We start from the raw sequence: 20,542 nt of genomic DNA, 5'->3' as shown, positions 1-20,542 counted from the left end.
TTTAGCAAGTCTTTAATCCAGTTCAAGAGTGCCGTTAAACGTTCAGGATCTTTTCAGGTGTCCGCAAAAAATTCTTAATGGTTTGTGTCCCCTTCTGTAACACAATGCAGTTCCTTTGTTTTTGATGAAAATAACAGTGGTGAACACTGTACGAGGTAAATGTTTCAGGTCCCCGTCGTCTGTTATCTTTAAACCTCACCAAATTCTTCTGACTCTTGGCCTGTGGTTCAGCAATCTCCCAGTCCCAGAAAACTGTCTACTGTATTGGAGTTGTGAGTGTGAAGGTGAGATACTCCAGTTACTTATCGTGCAGCAAAGTGCAGTTACACAGATTGCCAAGGCATTGCCCTGCTTTTCTCCCCTTTTCTCCATGAGCAGCGCGTTCAGTCGCCCATGTTAAAAACTCCAGCCGCTTTGTTTTTACCCTAAGTCACTGTTTGAGTCCAGCGCTCGACCTAATGTTTAGCTTAAAACTAAACTCGTCACCATGTGGGTGCTGGCGCTGTAGCGTAGGAAGGATTGTTTTTTAAATGCAGCATAAAACATCTATCTCAGCAGCTAAGTGATTCGAGTATCTCATCCGGGCCTTTCCCGGCCTCAATGAAAAACTTCAGAACACATTGAGAGGATATCGCATGTTCTGTGATTCTTATACTTCGGTCACAGAAACTGCCTCATAGGTACGGCGAGCCCATCTGGCACAGGAGGAAAATCCCATCTGTTCGCTTCATGGCCAACATGTTAAATCACTTCCTGCAGCACATGGAGTCCATTAAGAGGTGGAAGAAGTGACATGAGAACAGTACATTAAAATATTTTCCCACACACATCAGAAATGTGTACTGTCTCTGCTTTCCATATGCACTGTATATTCAAACATACTGGGGGGGACCTGACAGAAGATGAATTCTTTTCGATACTTCCCTCTTAAATAACAGCAGAACAAAAGCATGATTAGAAGTGTATTACACTGTCATTTCAGATTCTGTGATAAGTTTTGTTAGGATTGGAATTATTTGTGTTGGCAAGAATAATAAAAACATTGCACTGTTCAAATGAGTCCCTTTTTCTCATCATGCCTGAGCAAGAAAGGTCTCCTCTGTGAAAGACGAACACACAGAAATCCAATAACCTCTTTTTCGGGAACATCCAGGACATGATTGAATTATTCCTTTGGAATGACACTATGCAATGATACGTTCAGGCTGTGCTTGCACAAAAATGGACAAAAATCTTAATCTTTAACGAAACCATATCTAGCATCGACTCAAGCATTCTGTGTGCTGTATGGTGACAATTTCTTGGAGTGCCAATATTACATCCTGATACTCAGTTCCTGTTAAGCAGCACCAATGTCCAACTGCATACATGGACACAGACGAAAATGAATAAGAACAGAAAAAGGTCTAAGATTGGTGCAGAGACTGAGCCCTAGAACTCAGGTGTCAGAGGACATTTGTGTGCTGTGCTGATAGTTAGCTGTGTCAGCTATGCTGACTGGCTGAGAGGAACCAGAATCTGGGGGCATAGCTACCAGCCCCTTGCCTGTCAGTTAGTAACGGAGCCCGTGCTGGCCCAGGGAATTTGCGAGCCTGGCAGGGCAGACACCAGCCTACTGTATGGGGCCTTAGATCCCTTTTTATCACTGAGGGCTTAAAAAAAATGGATGGTCTGGGAAGATGCATGTACAGTATGTTTTCTTCTGCTTTTGTGATCATGGTGTGAACGTCTGTGTGTTACAGACATTCATCTGGGGTAAAAGAATGCAAGAGAGGTGAGGGCTGTAACTTTATCTTCTGTAACACACAGCTCCACCTCAGGAAACCAGGAAACAATGGCACATGTCTTACAAAGGGATGAGGTCACGTACAATGACGTGCTGTAGAGCTATACTACTGTACAGTACATCTTGGCAGCCTGGCAGTGGTTTTTATTGTTACTATATGGTCCTTTAATACAATATATAGTCTTTATTTTTTTTTTCATATAATCTCCAGGTATTTTGGTACCTTTAATACATGGAATAATTTCCTTTCATCCATATCCCCAATAAGAGACTTTTTGACATTGCAATCCTATGGTCATATTCAAATTATTGCGCTACCCTACTCGTTATAGAGTATAACTGTGATAGCACCAAGACTCTTCATGCAATACAGTCTCTAATTTCAAAATTGAAATGTTTCAGGTCATATCAATTAACAACAGGTTTTCACTGTGCTGTAATGTTTAGTACATGACTCAGGCTAAATATTACCAACAGATGAATTATTTAGTTATCTTATTGTTTCAGCAGAATAATTACAATTCTGCATGAATGAAATTCATGTAGCTTTAATCTGCCTGAATACTCTCATGCTCTTATGGTCCTCTTTAATGTATGTTTCATTAAGTTTTGGGAGAAGTACAAGTATATCGCATTTTAATGTATTTAATTATAATTAAGTTTAAATTGAAAGCTGGTCAATGAGATGTTAATCAATTGTCCAGAATTTGTACCAAAACTAAATGTACCATTATGTGATTAAGGTTCAAGCAGGCACATGTTTTTGTTTTAGAAATGACAATATACTGTAAAATGCTACCCTGTATATCTGAAATATCTGGATCAATTTCCCTGACAGCACATAAAGAATACATTTATCAAAAAATGAATGTCTGAACCAAAGGACTACCCTTCCCACAATCGAGTCTCACCATTCCTGGGAGGTGGTGTGGAAATTCCAGCTGGTAGAGCGTCATCCACTGGTCCAGCAGGTCACTTCACTTTATTTATGTGCAGGTTCATCGATCCCAAAGGCACCATCAATGCCCTAGATGCTGCGATTTCCTACAGTTCGATGGAAAACCGATCAGTCGTGTCTGACTAACACCGCATCCAATTTTTTCCAGCATGACTTTTGTTTACCAGCTCAATAGATACTGAAAGAAACACGATTTATGTAACATTGCTAAGAAGTGCACCCCTGGAGTCAAAAGTTTGTTTTCTGCACTGCTGTTTTTTGGCAAAACTGGGACAGATTTAATCAGTTAGTCACTAGTGAATACATCTAGTCCTAGACAGACATTATTGAATTGTACTGCACTGTACATCAAGCACAGTTTTGTTCAAAATTGCAGCTACAGAAAATCTAACATCACTGCTACCTTTTTTTTACCTTAACCTGTTGTTATGGAGGAGTGCACTGTTAAGATAAAACTGCTGGGGACTGAGTGTGCTTTTATGGTATTGTGAAATAGCAGAGACAGACAGATTGGGACCAAGACAACATTTTATCTCCTGATCACACAAAGTATGCTCAGGTATTTTAGGAGATTTACATTCTTCATGCTCGTCACATTTTTGCATACTTTTAATTTAGTTTAATTTAGTATTATTGAGGTTACATTTACTGGTAAAATCTTGTTGAAATCACCTGTATATCAGAAAAAAAACAATAGCATTTACATAAATGGGAACACACCTCACAAATCAAGGAACCACTCAGATACTGCATTCGTTTCACTGTGAAGATAAAGGTTTTCGCCAAAACTGATTTTTCTTTCTATTGAGAAAAATCCAAGAAGTGAAAAGGAAAAATACTATGGCATTTGAATCTGAAGAGAGACTATTCCTGACAATTCAAAATCACATTTTCCTGCTGTGATAATCCTCATTAACAGACCTATTATAATGTGCTTAATTTGCTCTGCCAGTGAAGTCATGCTGTCTTTCAGTCAGGACAATGCAGATTAGCACAGACGATTCTAGTATTTTTGTAGGTACATGAATAATGCTTTGGTAGCGCTTTAAGTTTAAAGCTCAAGCTTCTATCAGCTAGAACAGGATAAATTCAGTTTGTGCCATTAAACACAGGTGAAAAACTTGATCATTTTTGATTAAAAAATACATCACAACCTTCAGTAGCTATTGAGTACTGTATATTGTGAGTCTAACGATGAGCAGTAAATAAAGTTCAGATTGACTATAGATTTGCACAGACAACAGCTTCTTTTCCTGGTCTCTGGCTGTGGCTACCTGGCACCATAGTAATTTAAACTGCAGGCAAAAAGCTTTTACGTAAATTACTATTTTTAAGCCCCCATGCTCTCATTATAGATATAGCTATAACTAGATTTTTTATGGCCACTGCTACAGAAAGATACTGCTGCTCTGGAATCAGTCCAGAGAAGAGCAGCCAGATACAGTCAGGGGTCTGAGGTACTGTAGTGTCCTACACTGACAGGCTGAAGGAGCTCAACCCTGCTAGTCTTGAACAGGAAAGACGAAACAAGAGTTTAAATCAACTCAGAATGATATTCTTTGGCATGAGCATTGAAACATGATCCAGCAGACACAAATGAAAACTGTGCTGAAGTGCATTTAGAATAGGAGACACGTCTGTACCCAAAGTGTGGTGGGATTGTGGACTGTTCAGCCATGTTTCTGTGGGCAATTACCCTGGATGAGATCCTGCGATCAGTGAGCCACCAGCTACCAAACAGGCCACATGAGCCAAACTGCCTCCTCTTGTATGAATCCTTTCTGAAGTTCTTATGTGTCTACAGTATCACTTACCATACAATGGCAGCCTGATAGTTTGCCTTCAGACTAAACTATGTATTGCTTCTGCTAAATTTTACTTTAGATCCCACTGCACCAATTGAGATTCGTATAGACTTGTCTGCGTTTTACCTTGTCACTCATTTCACTGCACATCTGTCCTGGGTTTTTCAAAATCTGCGTTGTGTTCTTGGCCTTCGGTTGACCTGTGTGCCAAAGAATTGTCCTAAACGGCAGTTAAGCACCTCAATGGGTCTTAAAGACAATGGCAAAATTTACAATCTATAAACTTCTCTGCACAGATTGTTGTCTTGAATCATATCATTAAAATTCCGCTTTTATCTTGCATTCAAAGAAGTCCCTGTGTTTAAAGTCTAGGTGTTTTGAAAACAGGGCATTCCAGGCCTTCATGGAGACACTGTGCAGCGCCGTTAAAGATTTAGTGTTGTTGTGAATCCTTTGCTTTGTTTAAAAGTGACTCTCAACAAGTTCCAAATACTTGCAGTTCACATTTCTTCGGAATTTCAAATGCTATGTGGGTGTCTGCCTAATCTTAGCCAGCGCCTGTGGATTAAATCCAGGTCAGAGGTTGAGGTCAGCTGTTGAGCCTAATGTCAAGTGTCAAAGAAAGCCCCCCCGCACTCCCTGTGGACTTTACTTTCAGCTTACTTTAAACGCTTTATTAGCAAATATATATATTTTTCTTTTTACAAAAATTATTATTATTTTTTTTTATTTCACCTTGCAACAGGATGTCTTGAATTCCTGTTACACAACAGTTATCATTAAGGAAATAGGCTCAATAGTCTAGTCATGGGAAAAACAGAATCTCTCCTAGTTCTGACCAACATCTGTATGTTAGTAGTCTTGACACAGTCACACCAATATTTTTAACCCCCAGTGTTTTTTTGGGGGGGATCTACACTATGGAGAGGACTACACGAAAGGATATGTTCTCTCCCGTTCTGTAGAGTCTTGTACCCTATGCTCAGCATTGGTATTAAGCATGCAGGAAGTCCTCAGCTACGTTGCATGTGCACTTTTTTATTGCCGAGCAGTTAAAAGCAGACTAAGCGATATCTGAAATCAGTGTGGCCAAAATGTCCAGATTTTGAATGAAGTCTATAGCTTCTATATGGATGTTGACAAGAGAAGAGAGATATTTATCTTTCCGTTCCGCATGGTTTGAGCTCTTTGAGTGAGATGCTCCAAATTTGTTTGCACATTATCATTAATAATTGCAACAAACTGCTTTTCCAATGTCTTGTCCTTTCTACACTCCATTGCGTGCGTTTCACGTGCACGCAGTTCAATTCCACAGTGTGTCAAGTGTGTCAGGTGAAGTGAGCCCCTTGTTCAACTGCTGCCTTTACGTCACTGAGGTTTGCCTAAGACGTGGGATCTTTTAGGCATTGCCACAGGTTGAAGATCCATATGGATTCAAGCCTGTTCAAAACCAGCGAGTACGGAAATCTGTCAGTGCTTTATGAACTTCAGACATTATTCAAATGTTTATGTGCGCAGTCATGGAAGACTTCCCACAGTTATTCAGAATGAGTGTTTTTTCTTTCATGCTGTGTAATATGGATATAAAAATCACATACAGCGTGCCTGACTTTCACTTCACAACACAGCCATAAAGCGTCTTGTATTGACGCATACAAGACTAAACTGCAAGATAAACTGAATTACCAATACAATTCTGAAACCAGAGTTTTTATTTACAACTCTCTGCAAATCTCAATGAAAACACCATTGTAAATCTAAGAAACTTGTGAATAACTACTGATTGTAAAATGTTTGTGATGTCTTTCATTTATCAAACTTTATTTTAAAAAGTAATAGAAAAGAGGTGTGTTGTTTTAACCTTATGATTCCAGAATAATATTTAAAAAAACAGGTTAAAATTGTTCGAGACATTCTGAGGCAAAATACATTGTCAAGTTCCAAAAAGCTGCAATATATTTTAAGTGATTTTTTACTATTTTAAAGAAACCTGAAAGGCAAAACTATAGTGTATTAATGTTTAATAAATGTATACCTAAATACATTTGACATCTACATTTTAAAATTATGTATTTTACTACAGTTATCAGAATTTTGTCTGTGCATACTGTACCTATATTAAGGCATTATTAAATCCAAAAAATAATCAGCTCAGGCTCAGTCAACATTGCAAGAGTTAAACATACATTTTTAGGAGAGGAAGTATGTGAAAAATGCTTTCTGATATTTTTTATCACTGCTTTTGAATGTTTCCAAGGTTAAGGAATGAATGAGACATGTTTGTGCCAAGAGCTGAGGTCAGTTATTCTCTTTTCAGACTCAAGAAAAAAACACAGAAACAGGAATGGAATTACTTGAATTATCCTCTATTGCCCCAAAGGGAATTCATCTTGCACATCAAGAGCTCATAAACATATGACAGATACAACATTGGTACAATACAACAACACTACGATACCATGATACAAAACAACATCGCTCAATCACAACTCTAAGACACCAGACTATGAAATATCACTTTTATGGTTTCGACAGTGGGTTAACTCATTTTTGTTCCACGGTGATGAGGGTATGAGAGTCAGTTAGATATGTTTTATAGCGTGAAATTATTCTGATGAGAAGGATGAAATAAAACAGTTGCAGTGAAAGTTCAGAAATTGAATTTATAGTTTTTACTAGAACAAACACAGCATTGGTGAGCGCCAAACTTTTAAACATCTGAAATGTATTATTCACTGAACAAAAAAAATGTAAGGCTTGAAGTGTGTGTTTCCAATGCCTGTAATGTAGAGGAGAAACTTTCTTTCAGATTATAATGCAATCATATCATCTGTTTTAAGGGAGATGCAAAACGTAAAATTAAAATGTTTCCTTGATAACACCGCGTTATACTTGAATTGTGAAGAGGTACCATTGAGTGAAATCTGATGCTTTTGCACAGCCTGCACTATAATATCCATAGACAATGAGACAATGAATTCCATGATGGAACAGTGCTGGGTATATAGCTGAACCTTTGAAGAATTCCCTTATTTAACCTACATGGTGCTTTGCAAAAAATGTTCTTTGCCTGTTTCCTATGAAAATACTAAACAAACATAACACTGACTAACACTTAAATAATGTGAACAGAACATAGGTGACTGTGAGGTCAGGAATTCAAAATTGCAGTCTGATACTACGTATATTTCACAACACTGCATTTCACTGTTGACCAATAATTGAAATTGCAGTCATCTGCCTGTTGTCAAGCATACTTTGATGCAAACAAAGCATACAAAATGAATTTCATAGTGATGATTATTATCAATGAAATACGGAGTCATCATGAAAGACTGTTTTACAGCTATTTTTTCCTTCTTTCTTGTAGATAATGCCTGCAATTTCAGAGAAGGAGAAAGCTGGTGAGTTCAGACAATTTAAATCAACCTACAGTGTCTTGAAGATGTAATCATACTTCCATCCCTAAACTTAACTGTTTATTTTTTGTGGACACTAAAATGAATGCAAAGTGCTGAGAGGTCAATGCCTCATTTTGCCATCATTTTGCCTATTACTGCTTTGCAGATTTTGTGCAAATATCAGTTTGATGCTGGTTATAAATATACCCTGATGTGGAAAATACAACATATATACATAAAGCTTTAGTGATACTGTAGGCAGGAAGTAGGTGCATGTGCAGTAGGAGGAAAAAAAGATCAGATTTCATTTTGTAATGAACACTAGGGAAATAACAGAGACTATTTCCATGAAGCGTTGCTGCCCCAGGTTAATCATTACGAGCTATCTGTTTGTTTCCAGGGGTTATGAACTCTGGGCTTCAGAGATGCACATTTTCAAAGTCTAGCACCGAATTATACCACATAGATGTCTATATTAATGTGAGGATTTCTAAAATTGTAAATGGCTTGTAGTTTAGCTCATAGTAGAGAATATGCATTAAAACGTCTAAGCAAAACAAGGGCAACTCAAAGAAATTACTGCATCGAATTAAGTAAACAACTATGCATTTGTGTAGATTGCATGAAACAAGTTTAAGTTCTAAAAATATTTCAATAAATCAGACAATATCATTTTTATATATTTAAACATTATTCTAGACGTGCGGTTGTCAGATGTTTATCTTCAGTTGACTGGTGTCTGAAAATAAATACAGCAGTTTCTAAATACTGTATGCAGAGGTCAAAGGGCAGGGCATGCATTCAGGGGGTAGGTCGTCTGCCTTGAGGGGCCACAATGCCCTTAACAGCATAGCTGATAAAGCACAGGGACCGATGCATGTTTAGATAAACTTCAAATGCCTGAGCAGTAAGGAACTCTAGAAAACACTCATCTGAAAATCACAGATAAACCCTGTTTAGCTTCTGCTGAACCTTCCACTCCTGAGCAGCACCTATCCTGTCACCAGGATCGGCCTCACACACTCCACCATTCAATGTGCACAATCAGCTTTGTACTGCAACTCAGACAAGGCCAACACAGCTGGGGCACATACCCAGTGTAAACGCATCCATTCTGAATTTTGCTACTGTAGTTGAGTTTATTGAAAATATCAGAAAGTTGTTCTCCATTGCCTCTTGATAACCCTCAGTCCTTGTTTTTGTTACACAATCATTCAGCGCCTATAATTAAGAAACCTGTAATCTTCTAAACCCATTTGAAAAAAAAATGCTCGTAGCATGTCATATTCATTCCAAGGCATGAAACAGACATCTTTAAAAAATCTTCAGTAATTCTCCAATATCAGGTTCAAAAAAATTACTCTCTCACGGGCTTAAATTCCAATCATGTAAGACTTGTAAATTTTAAATATATTTTTTTAACTTAACCTCCAAAAACTGGCAGCTGTTTTTAATTGTTTGAACCTTCACTGTTCCTTCATGAAGGTCTTAAAATAAAACGAAAGGAAATCTCCAGGAGATTTCCTGCTCAGACTGAAATGGGCTGTTGTTTCTGGCAGTAAAAAGATTCCCTCTTGCCTACTGACATGTCTTTAGTGTCGAAAAGTTGGGAAGCAGGTCAGAGAGTCAGACCGACCTTAAAAACTAATGGATCACAGCAGGGCAAAGTTTAAAGCTCCTACAGATACAGGCTGATGTATCTGCACACAAGGGGCATCAAAGTCCCAGTCTGATGAATCAGCTGGAGACTTTCGGTTTTCACTCTTAATTACACGTCTCCTTGAATGCTTTCTACATACAAGACATCCTGTATGTCTCATGCTGGGTTGAAAGACATATGCTGATCAGACATCCATCCGATTATTTTTGGCGTTAAAGGCAGATGTTAGTGAGCATCCGCCATCAATGTGCCAGTTCCAAAATATTTACCCTCTCAGTCACAGGCAGACTGAAAATGCGAAAACACTGCAATATACAGTACATGCACGTTCTTCTGCTTCCCAAAGCATTTCTTAATGTCACTAATAGCTCTCAAATGTTGTCAGTGTGCTTCATATTCTAATATATTATTAACCATGGTTATACAATGAGATTAGTCAAATCAGCAGGAAATGATCACTTATCCTGGTGCATAATGTCCTACTGCTTGTAAAAAACAGTGGGAGGGCTGAAATTCACCACATTTCCTTAGAATCTAAGTGAATACATAAATACAGTTCAAAGCAAACACAGTAAACCTTAACAACTCCAAACCTGCTTGGTCTACAGGGTATAAAACAGTCCTGGACCCTGCCTCAAAAATGTGGAATAATCTTCTTAGTAACATCAAAGTCTTCCCTTATCTCAACATCTGCATTCAAAGAGTACCATAGATACTGCAGTACTTAGATACCATGCCTAGGAAAAGCCTTTTATCTGAATTAATCTGTGATTTAAAGTTGAATGATTCGGCATCTTCGGGTTGATACATGTGCATACACAAGAAGCTTGTAAAGTCCTTTTTTTAAAAGGTATCATTTTTTTCTGCTTTTTTGGATACATATTTCATTTTTAAATTGAAGAGGAATCGTTGGAAGTAAAAACTAAGCTTATCTACCTGGTGTTTTAAATATAATGAAACTGTTTAGGTCATGTATTTAACTTTTTTAAGTTTTTAAGAAGATGAAAAAATACATTCTCTTTTCCAAACTTTTTTTTCCGAAAGCTCAATCCAACAAAGGCTCTGGACATTCTCGGCATTCTCGGAAATGCTCCGCACTACTGTACTCTTGTTGCCAATATATTCCTTCGATACTGTGGTCAATCAATTGTCTGTGATCTGTTGACAGGAGCAGAATTACAGTTTGGCCTCAGGCAAAGGTGTCTAATGTGAGTCTTGCCACAGGGCTGATAACTGTGAAACTGTGTTGCCTGCATGGAGTGCACTGAAACAGTCAGCAGCTGTAGGTGGAAAAAAATCACTGGTCTCCTGTAATGAACATCCCTTTCTGCTGTATGACTCAGTCATTGTGGTGAGAGTACAATGGTGTTTTCTTTGACGAACAAGCACAATTAGAATTCGCCATTGAATTCTAGTACGAGCAGAACGTGGAAAGTAAAATTAATTACACTGAAGTCAATTAGCAGCCCCGGAGCTCTCAGGCACTATGGTGAATGCAGTACCTTATCTGAACCCTGGGCCCTTTTCCTATTCCTTTCCCGCAGCACAGATCTCTTTGATGTGTGATCAGTCATGCCTGTTCGCATTCCTCCGGACTTCTCCAGGCCTGGCTAACAGGCCGCGGAACAATGAGCTTTTGGTTGCATTCACCTGCACCTGAGAGGCCAGGCCTTTCACTTGCATGGAAGATGAAAGCACTCCTGTCACTAAAGTGTTTCAGGATATTAACACTGTGACCTGACAAACACGCTTGTCATTTCCTGACTGCTGTCCAGGAATACAGGAACCTTCTGTCACTGCAGAGCTGCCCACTGTGGAAAAAAGAAGGAAGGAATATGATCAACGCAAATCTTAACGATCCCAAACGAAAATATTCTTTAGAAATCCACAAGCAGTCAAGGTAAAACACCAGTAATATTTTCGGTAAGCACTAGTGCACCATGTGCCTGAATAAATTTCACAGCAGACACCAACACGTTAATTTTATGTTGTTGATAGAATTTGTTATTATCCTAATGTATTCATACTGTATTTGGTTCTTTTGCTATCATTATCAATCCATTCAGATGTGCTGGTGTTTAGGCCTTCATAAACGGAGTGGTCTGTACCTGAACAAAGCTTATACAAGCTTTCTGTAGATTTTCTATTATGAAATATCATATTTCTTATTATATTAAACCCAGTTTAATGATCTGATAAAATGTTATGCTGACAAATATGAATTGTACACCTCTTCAAAAAACAAGTTCTATATTTCCTTTCATACCACAGAAATGTGTGGATGAATGAGACAACTGACATTCTGTGATGAAATTCTTGGTGCACTTAGTACAGGGATTGTGCCAGCACTCTGTACGTGTCTGTAAAAGGACACAGTATATACAAAAGGTGCTCAGGCATTTTATCCATATGAAACGTCTATGCTGGTCAACATTTCTTTGCCACTTTAGTACCTTGTCAGTTCCACTAAGAACGTGAGGCTTTTGTGAAAGTGAGCTCATGAGCAATGTATTGAGCTCAAGCTGTGTAAAGGTTGTAATCATGTCATCAAACTTCAAAAGGCACAATACATCTGCTCTTCAGAAGATCACTGTGCCCTGGCATCTGCTTGTCCAGGTATAAGTAAGACATTTGATGAGGGGACAGCACTCCCAGCTGCGCAGTGAACGGAACCAGGAACGATACCATATCTGTAGAGGCATAGCTGCTCTCCTCCCGTCCTGACGTTGATTTCCCACTTTTCAGCAGACCTGCTCTGTGCACTCAAGATAAGTCCTTGGGCTGTTATCTGTTCATCTCTTGCTAAGCAACAGCTACCTAGCAATTTTATCAACCTTGACAACAAAGCCGGATAACTGACATATTTATTATGTCATATTAAAACAAATATTAACATTCAGGATGTACAAAATGCAAGCAGGTCTCTGGGGTTTTTTTGCCCACTGGCTTCTGTTTTGAAATGCATTCCCGTGAATTGCAGCAATTGTTAGTGTCTATCAGTGCCCAGAAACTTTCCCATAGAATAACAACATGCAGCTGGGCTGTGTTTTTGAGTTTCTCCCCTGTTCTCCCCGATGTGTCTGATGCATGTAGAACTTCACTGTTCCTCACGTGTTTTTCACATTTTCTGTTGTGTTCATTGCTCATCCCTTCCTCATTTTCACAAACAGTACTCAAATGTGCTTCTGTAAAGAATTCTGAATTATTTGTCCGTGGCCTGGCTGCATTTCACTGTACACACACCATCATCAGGCTTAGTTAGCTTGACTTTATTCCCCCTCTCTCTCGCTTGTATGGTCAGCTTGTAGCTCGTGCGCTTTAGTTTTAGAGCTAGAGCTGACTTGCACAGAGACCGCACGGCTTGGATCACTGTGCTCCATTCTTTCAAGTGAGTGCCCTTCCCAGCAAACACAGAGATAGAAGCCAGTGTCTCCATTATGTTAAATACTCTTGTGGTTTACCAGCAGCCTCAGGTATCTGCTATACAGTCATGCCTGTAAGGCTGGAGTGTGCTGTACTAATCTTAATTAGACCCAGAGATACCTGGCTGCCTAGCAACAACAAATTATAGAACACAACCGTTGCTAACTTTGACCTATTTTGAGAACATATGGCAAAGTTTTGTGAAAACAGGTGTGATGTTAATGCGTAAACATAGATAGCTGTATATCGACTCTGAGTTGCTGTTATGATTAGGATGTGGTGAATTTGTCATCCCAGTAAGGAATCTACTGTACCTGTCTGCTCAGTAAGAAGCACTGTCTTTATGTTTTTCCAGAAACCAAAGACAAATGGTTTGCAGTACTGGATAACCACTGGTGGCCCTTTAATTAATTTGTTAGGACTTTCGTTGGGTTTTATCTTTCATTCAATTAGTGTGCATGGAAAAAGCTGTCAAGATAGTATATGAAGTTATACTGTAGGTCGTCATCAGTTTATCTGTGGTTCGTAGCATCTTCAGAATTCTTTGCATTGCTTTTGCACAGAAATATAAAAATCAATCTTTACATCAAACAAATCTGAATATACAGTACGACTGTCGCCAGATTCAGGGATAAGTAAAATGTGGGTTCACATCAGCCACATGCATTGTGTATCTAACATTTTCTGAAGTTAAAGATTTTGTAGGATAACGTCTTGTACAGTACAGAGTACCACACAGATTTTCATCAGGAGCATTTCCTGGTTTATATGGATACTGTGATATTGTGATTAAACCTATTTAATTTACAGATAAAAATGTGGAGTGGATAATGAGGTCAGCAATGACAACTGAGGTGCACCAATATTGAAAACTAGGCAGAAACCAGGTATATTAAATGTAGTATTAATAAAGCTCCAAAGACAAAGAACAGGAATGCATTTATTTATATGCAGAGCTTTAGCAAGTTTGCAATGGAGAGAACAGAAAATTGCACCATCCCAGTATGTGAAGTTTTTAGAAACGTATCCACAAAACACTCATAGTTGACACTTTTGCCAAACGTGGTTCCACCAAGTATTGACTCAGGGGAGTGCATATTTACGCAATCAACATATTTTAGTTTTTGATTCTTTTTGCGGTTCCTTCTGGCATTCAACTTCTTTCCCTACAAAAATGTTTCGTTTAATAATTCGAGTTTTGATTTAAAAGCTCACCACTTTAAAAAAATGTGCATACATCATTTGTAATTCAACAAAATGAGACATATTTGGAAGAGAGCGATTCCCCTCGAAAGCTCTGCATCAGATGAGTGGCTGCAGACCTAAAGAAGGAACCAACAGAAAGGATTTTGATGTTAGTATAAGTAGTTTGTCTCCACGGTGATCAAGTTACATTTTGCACTTCAAACATAGTAATGCCAATAATAATTGTGAAAACCTCGATGCACTTGCTGTCTTCTTTATATAAAAGAAATTGTAATCAGCGTAATCAACAATGAGTAATATAACTGCAAATTAAATATACAATGTTATCATGAACTTCCCCAAGAGGAAAGAAAATCCGAGAGTGATCGGTGTTTGTAATGTTTTAGAGTCCTTTGTAATAAATTGTTTAACAAGCTAAAACATCTCTGCCAAACTGATGCCGAAGTGCCCCTGGCCTAGCAAAATGTGTCTTGTTTCCACTTCAAAGAAATACGGTTCCAGACTTTGCTTAGAGACAAAGTTAAGGCAAGTGTCAGCCTGAAAGACGGCCAGAGGTTTTGGAACAATAGATTACTTAAGCATTTTCTTGGGTCAGTACCAGTGTGTAACTGTTAACTATGAGACAAGGAAGTGTCCTTTTCCAAAAACATGAATGAAAAAAAAATCAGATTGCAAGGGAGGGTTGCAGCTCATTTCTCAGCTGAAGGTCTGCCCGGTCTAAAAATAGCACAGTGGGAATTTATAAACACAGTACAACGAGGGCAGCTTTCCAGTGGCTTGGAGACCCTTTCAGGATCTGAGACCGCTTCGAATAACGTTGGTGAATGAGGCTCGGGAGAGCACAACACACGTTGAGAAATGTGGATCCAGTTGAAATGACAAAGAAAACTGCCAAGACAGTGTCACTGACGGATTTTCAGACAAACCAAAAGGGTTTCAAGTTGGATTAAAAGTGAATGTTAAAGGGAGTATTCTTGCCTGCAGCTCGCCTGGTTCCTGTGATTCATTAACAGGAATTTCACATCTGGAACATTTTAGCACGGCCCCGTTTTACACGTCCTGTCTGCACCCCTTCCCTGGACTCCACTGGACATCGGTCCTCCCCTCCTAGCAAAAGCTTTGGCACTCGGGAATATACCTGTCAAGTCACAAATCACACAATGCACTGTGGAGGCTGGACCCTCAGACAAACATGTCTCACGCAGTAATATTTGTGGTGCAGCTGGGATCACCAAGGGACAGTGTAACCATTTACTTAAATGAAAAATAGTCAAAGAACAATGTCAAGCATTGGAACTGCCTGCTCAAAATGACACAGGTTTATCAGATTCATTACACGGTCATTAATCAGATTGCCAGCGCACTGCAACACCCTGCTTTATAACATGAGACAGGGCAGTGTCATTGAATGCCTAAGCTCATTTAAGTTGCAAGTCTGCAGCAGTAAACCTTGGGCTTGAAATCTCCTAAAAGACCATGTCTCCAGGGACAGGAGGTCTGATGACTACAGAGACAATAGAATGGCACCTTGTCTTCCTGTTCATTATCCCAGTAATTCAGTCTACTAACAACAGCAGCCCTCAGTGGATGACTGTGTAACAGTGCTTTCGAGCCAGGACATGATCTCCTGCAGTTTCTACTGAAAGGGCGAGACTGATTGATATGATCCATGTGTACTAGAAAGTGATGCAGGAGGCCCTGTTGTGATTGCCCTACGTATCCCCTGATACAGACAGAAACGCTGCTTCGTTCTTTCCTCATCCAGGCATTGATCTGGAGGTGTGTGTCGGAAAAATGAAATAAGCAGTTGTTTAATCACAAAAAGATTATTTCATCCCTCGTTATCTGTTCCGTTAAAAATTTACTCAGGGATGAGTTTGCACAGCTGAAGCCTAGTGTCACAAAGACCGTTCCAGACTCTTGACTGTTTCACACCAACCCCTGTAACTCGACTCCCTCTGTGCACCCCAGCACCCCCAGCCACAGATACAGCTGCAAGATTAGCAGGTTCATGGGAAAACATGGCCTGTTTTTCTGACATCCAGCTACATTTGAGGTCTGAAAGCTTTGTCCCATTATTCAGGTTACACTCTTGTGTTCGCGCCTTTGCTGTAACTGTTTCAGAGTGGCTTAATTAATTTTCTTCAAGCAAACACAATTAAGACTGCGATTACTGAAACTCACACGGGGTCACAGGTCTGTGCCTGGTTGAAGGGGACTCACTGACTCCCCAGAACCTGCCTCTCCGGCGCTCCGTTCCAGAAAGATTTGATATCATTACTGTCGTTAGGGCGGACACTGTATTTTGGTTTGCACAAAGGAATTGAAAATAATTCACTGTGACTGTTTTGTACTTTTGAATAAAGAAACAAATTTGATGACTAGGCATGTTCAAATTTCTGTTTGTTTTTATAGCTGAAAGCACTTCATTCCACTGGGGGCTTTCATTAACCAATTTAATTAAATCCTTGAGACTTGAGCCTTCTTAGTGTAGTCTACGTTTATTTGTCTTGGTTTAAGTCCTCCTGACTCCTACTGGACAGCAGAGCAGTCCCTCCAGTTTTTTCAGAAAGCATTCCTCACAATGCCCACTGGTCTTTCTCCTTCCTTACCTTCGGACTTCCTCTGTGACTAATTATCCCACTGGCTCAGAGAAAAGGTTGTTCCCTGTATTCCAGTGCAGAGAGCAGCAGGAAGATAAATGGAGAGATGATGTTTGAGTTTGCATTATTCTAAAATTCATTCCTCTGCTCTCTGGAAAAACAACAGGATGCCAACTTAACTTTGGGTTCATCTTCAGGTGAATACAGTATGATGGGGTATTACTGCTTTTTTAAGATGGCATAATACAGTATCATCCAAATCATCCATCCATTTTCAGTAACCTCTTTATCCTTAGAGCTAGGGCTGTCCATCACAAGACACAGGACAGGACCACACCCTGGACAGGACACCAGTCCATCACAGGACACAGGACAGGACCACACCCCAGACAGGAAACCAGTCCATCACAGGGGATAAGACTGCACCGTGGGTAGGATGGCAGTCCCTTGCACGTACACGCACTGTGGGCAATATAGAGACTCCCAAGTTCAAGAAGAGAGAAAAAGAACCCACATCCAAAAATTACTGAGGTGCTGCTCGGTAAAAATCGATTGAAGCAGCAAAATCTGCTTCTCACCATAGACAGGACAGAGAAAAGGATGTGCAAGCTCCACACAGAAGAGAACACAGGGCGGACTCAAACCCAGGACCGTGGAGCTGACACGGCAGTGCTAGTGGCCATCATACCTTACGTCATAAATATGGAGCCAGTACAGTAGAACATAATTCAGAAAGAAAAATAAACGTAAAAAAAAACAGATAATAACGATATTATTAATTTAATTGTGATGTAATATGTGACATTCTCCTATTTGTTTTTTAGTGTGTCTCGATAGGAAGGATTTTTTAGAGTGCGTAGCATAATGATAAGTGCCAAAGGTCATTCTAAAGAAAAAGCGCACATACTCTTTATGACAGTGAATACTGAGTTTTCTTCTGATTACAAACTGTAACATTCTAGTCTTGCAGTATCTTTTCACTTGTACTGGGATCCAGCCAGATTTCCTGAGGCAGGCGGTGTGGCAATGCAGCGTGCATTAAAGAGTGTCAAGTCTGTCCTGATCTCCTTGGGTTTCCCCTTTCCAGCTCTCTGAGATCTCGACAGAAGGGCTGGTTTTAGTCCTCGGGGAGTCTGCAGCAGGGGGCAAATGCTTAGCTCAGGAAATGTTGAACACAAAAGAAAATTCATGTCAGGAAATTCTCACCAATTACTCCAGTACGACGAAAACAAACAATTTGCCTTTTTATAAAGTATAAATACATCGACCGAGCACTACATTTGCTTTACCATCTGCAAAGTAGGAGAGAGTTTTCTGTGTGATTCAATTTATTTCATGCATTTCTGTATTAGGCTGATCATGGCTTAAAACTAAGTGGTGCAAATTACATTGCATTTTTTAAACTCTGAGTGGCCTATTATTTCACATGTAAAACAACATTACAGAATACAGTTTAATATAAAAAAGCATTTCATTTTTTAAGAATAATTTAAACTGTAATGGTGGTTCAATGTGGGTTTGGTGTGTCATGTGTCACTTTCTTCTAAAACGGAGTGACACTTTCACAGGAGTATGTAAAAGCTAAAGCAACAAGTCAATTGAGAGACAATAAACCTGTAATGTTTGAGGAAGTAAAGCTTATCTATAATAGACTACCTAGGAGGCTGTAAAACATGCTCTTTATTGCTCATTGTTTTTCATCTCTGTCCCACAGAAAGGCTGTTAAAGAATCTAGATTGAAATAAAAGACTTTAGGGCCAGATTCTGATCAAATCTGCAGCAGATAAACACAGCTGGGCACACTGATAGAAACCTAAGAATATACTCAAGCTACTAAACATCTTATATGCAGTTCAGAATGTGCTCTACAGTTAGATTATAGTAGCACACAAGTGTGAAAACTTTCTACATCTTCATCATTTTCCCACCCAGTTTCGTTAATCATAATTAATTACTTAATAATTTAAATGATTACGTTTTTTTTTAAAAATAATACTAAAAATAATACTAAAACAATTATTAAGTAGTTAAATTAATAACCCCTCAATAAAAGCCAGACTCTCCACTCTGCGAGAGGATGTGAATGAATCCCCAGCTCTCCATGACAGGAACGACATGCTTCTAAGAATCTGAACAGGCCAGCTGACCGAGCCCAAACACAGACAGCAGACAGGCTAACCCCACTACAGAGTCTTTCCACCCGCTTTGGGTACTATTTAGAGCCACGGAGACAGTAAAGGAATGAACAGACAGGACTCTCCCAGCAGCAGACACTGGCTTCTCCACTTTAATCATCAAGCAGCTGTCCGATCTGTGCTTGGGATCTGTCCCAACCAAGATGGGACCAGCGGCACAACAGTTTTTAGAAAAGTGAAGCAAAATGGTAACTTTGTACCTTTACCAGTAAATTTTCACGAGGGGCCTAATCTCTGCACGATCCTGTCAATGGCAGTAAGATAGAACATGATGTAAGAGGTTAATTATCTACGCTACATGAGAGCATTTGAAAGGTGACAGGTTAGAGGAGCCATGCAGCCCATCTTTCCTGTTAGGAGTTACATGATTCCAGTATCTCATCCAGCTGTGTCTGTAGAAAGCCAGATTATCGGCTTTAACAGCATGACTGAGCAGCTTGTTCCAAATCCCCACCACTCTCTGTGTAAAGAAGCACCTCCTGTCCTGACTGGAGAAGCTCATCCAGCTGTGTACTGAGAGGAGCCTGATCATCGGCTTCATCGGCATGGCTGGGCAGCTTGTTCCACACCCCTGCAGCCCTGTCATGTCATGGGTACAGAATGACACAGCCAAGCTGTGGCCCAAACAGCGTCACTCATAAGAGAACAATCAATATTATTAATCAATATTCTGTGACTCTTTCCTAGCTTTGTTTAAGAAGTACGTTGACGTACAGTATTGTGTCCAGCAGACAAAACCTGTCCACAGGGCTTTCTCCCAATTGAAATAGCTCAAAAGATCCAGCCGGTGCATGAGATCATGTTACAGCAGAGAGAACACGCCCTTTACTGATAGATTCCCTCCGTACAAGCCAGTGCTCATTTACATTCACAATTTCCTTTTATTGTCAACAAGCATTTTTTCCATTAGCTCTGCAGGACTGTCTGATCAACATAGCAATCAATGACGTGAAGTCGCTTACCACCCTTGTGTGGACAAGCTGATTTTTCAATGAAATGATTATGCTGTCACAGTCGGTTAAGACTGCACCTTCATCAATACAATTAATAGAACACAAAACTGAAGTTTACCTGCAGAGATTTGAGTACTACAGCTATGTCATTGAATCCAAAACATTACCGTCATTACTGATTACATTTACACACCCTCCTGCACTGCGTGATTGCTGATGACATTAGGATTTATATGATCAATGCTCTGCTGCAACCTGGACACATGCCCTTCTGTGCTTCTGTAATCCTATTTCAAAAGGTAAAAGAACACAGGTTTTGGAAATATTTTACAAATAATTTGTTTACTATTAAGATAACAAAAAATTAAGATCATAATTGGTACAACATGTCAAATAATGAGTCATTATCGGATATATATATAATATATACATACTGTGCTTTGAAAAACATTTTAATCTTTACCAAATATGTTTCGGCATGGAAAGTAATACTATGGTCATTACTGCATTTGGAAAGCCTTTCAAAGAAAATGGTGTTTCCCTTGCAGAGAG

Source organism: Atractosteus spatula, chromosome 1 (assembly GCF_055471065.1).
Source record: "Atractosteus spatula isolate fAtrSpa1 chromosome 1, fAtrSpa1.hap1, whole genome shotgun sequence".
Lineage (NCBI taxonomy): Eukaryota > Metazoa > Chordata > Actinopteri > Semionotiformes > Lepisosteidae > Atractosteus > Atractosteus spatula.
The sequence above is the reverse complement of the archived record's forward strand: the minus strand, read 5'-3'. Positions refer to the sequence as shown.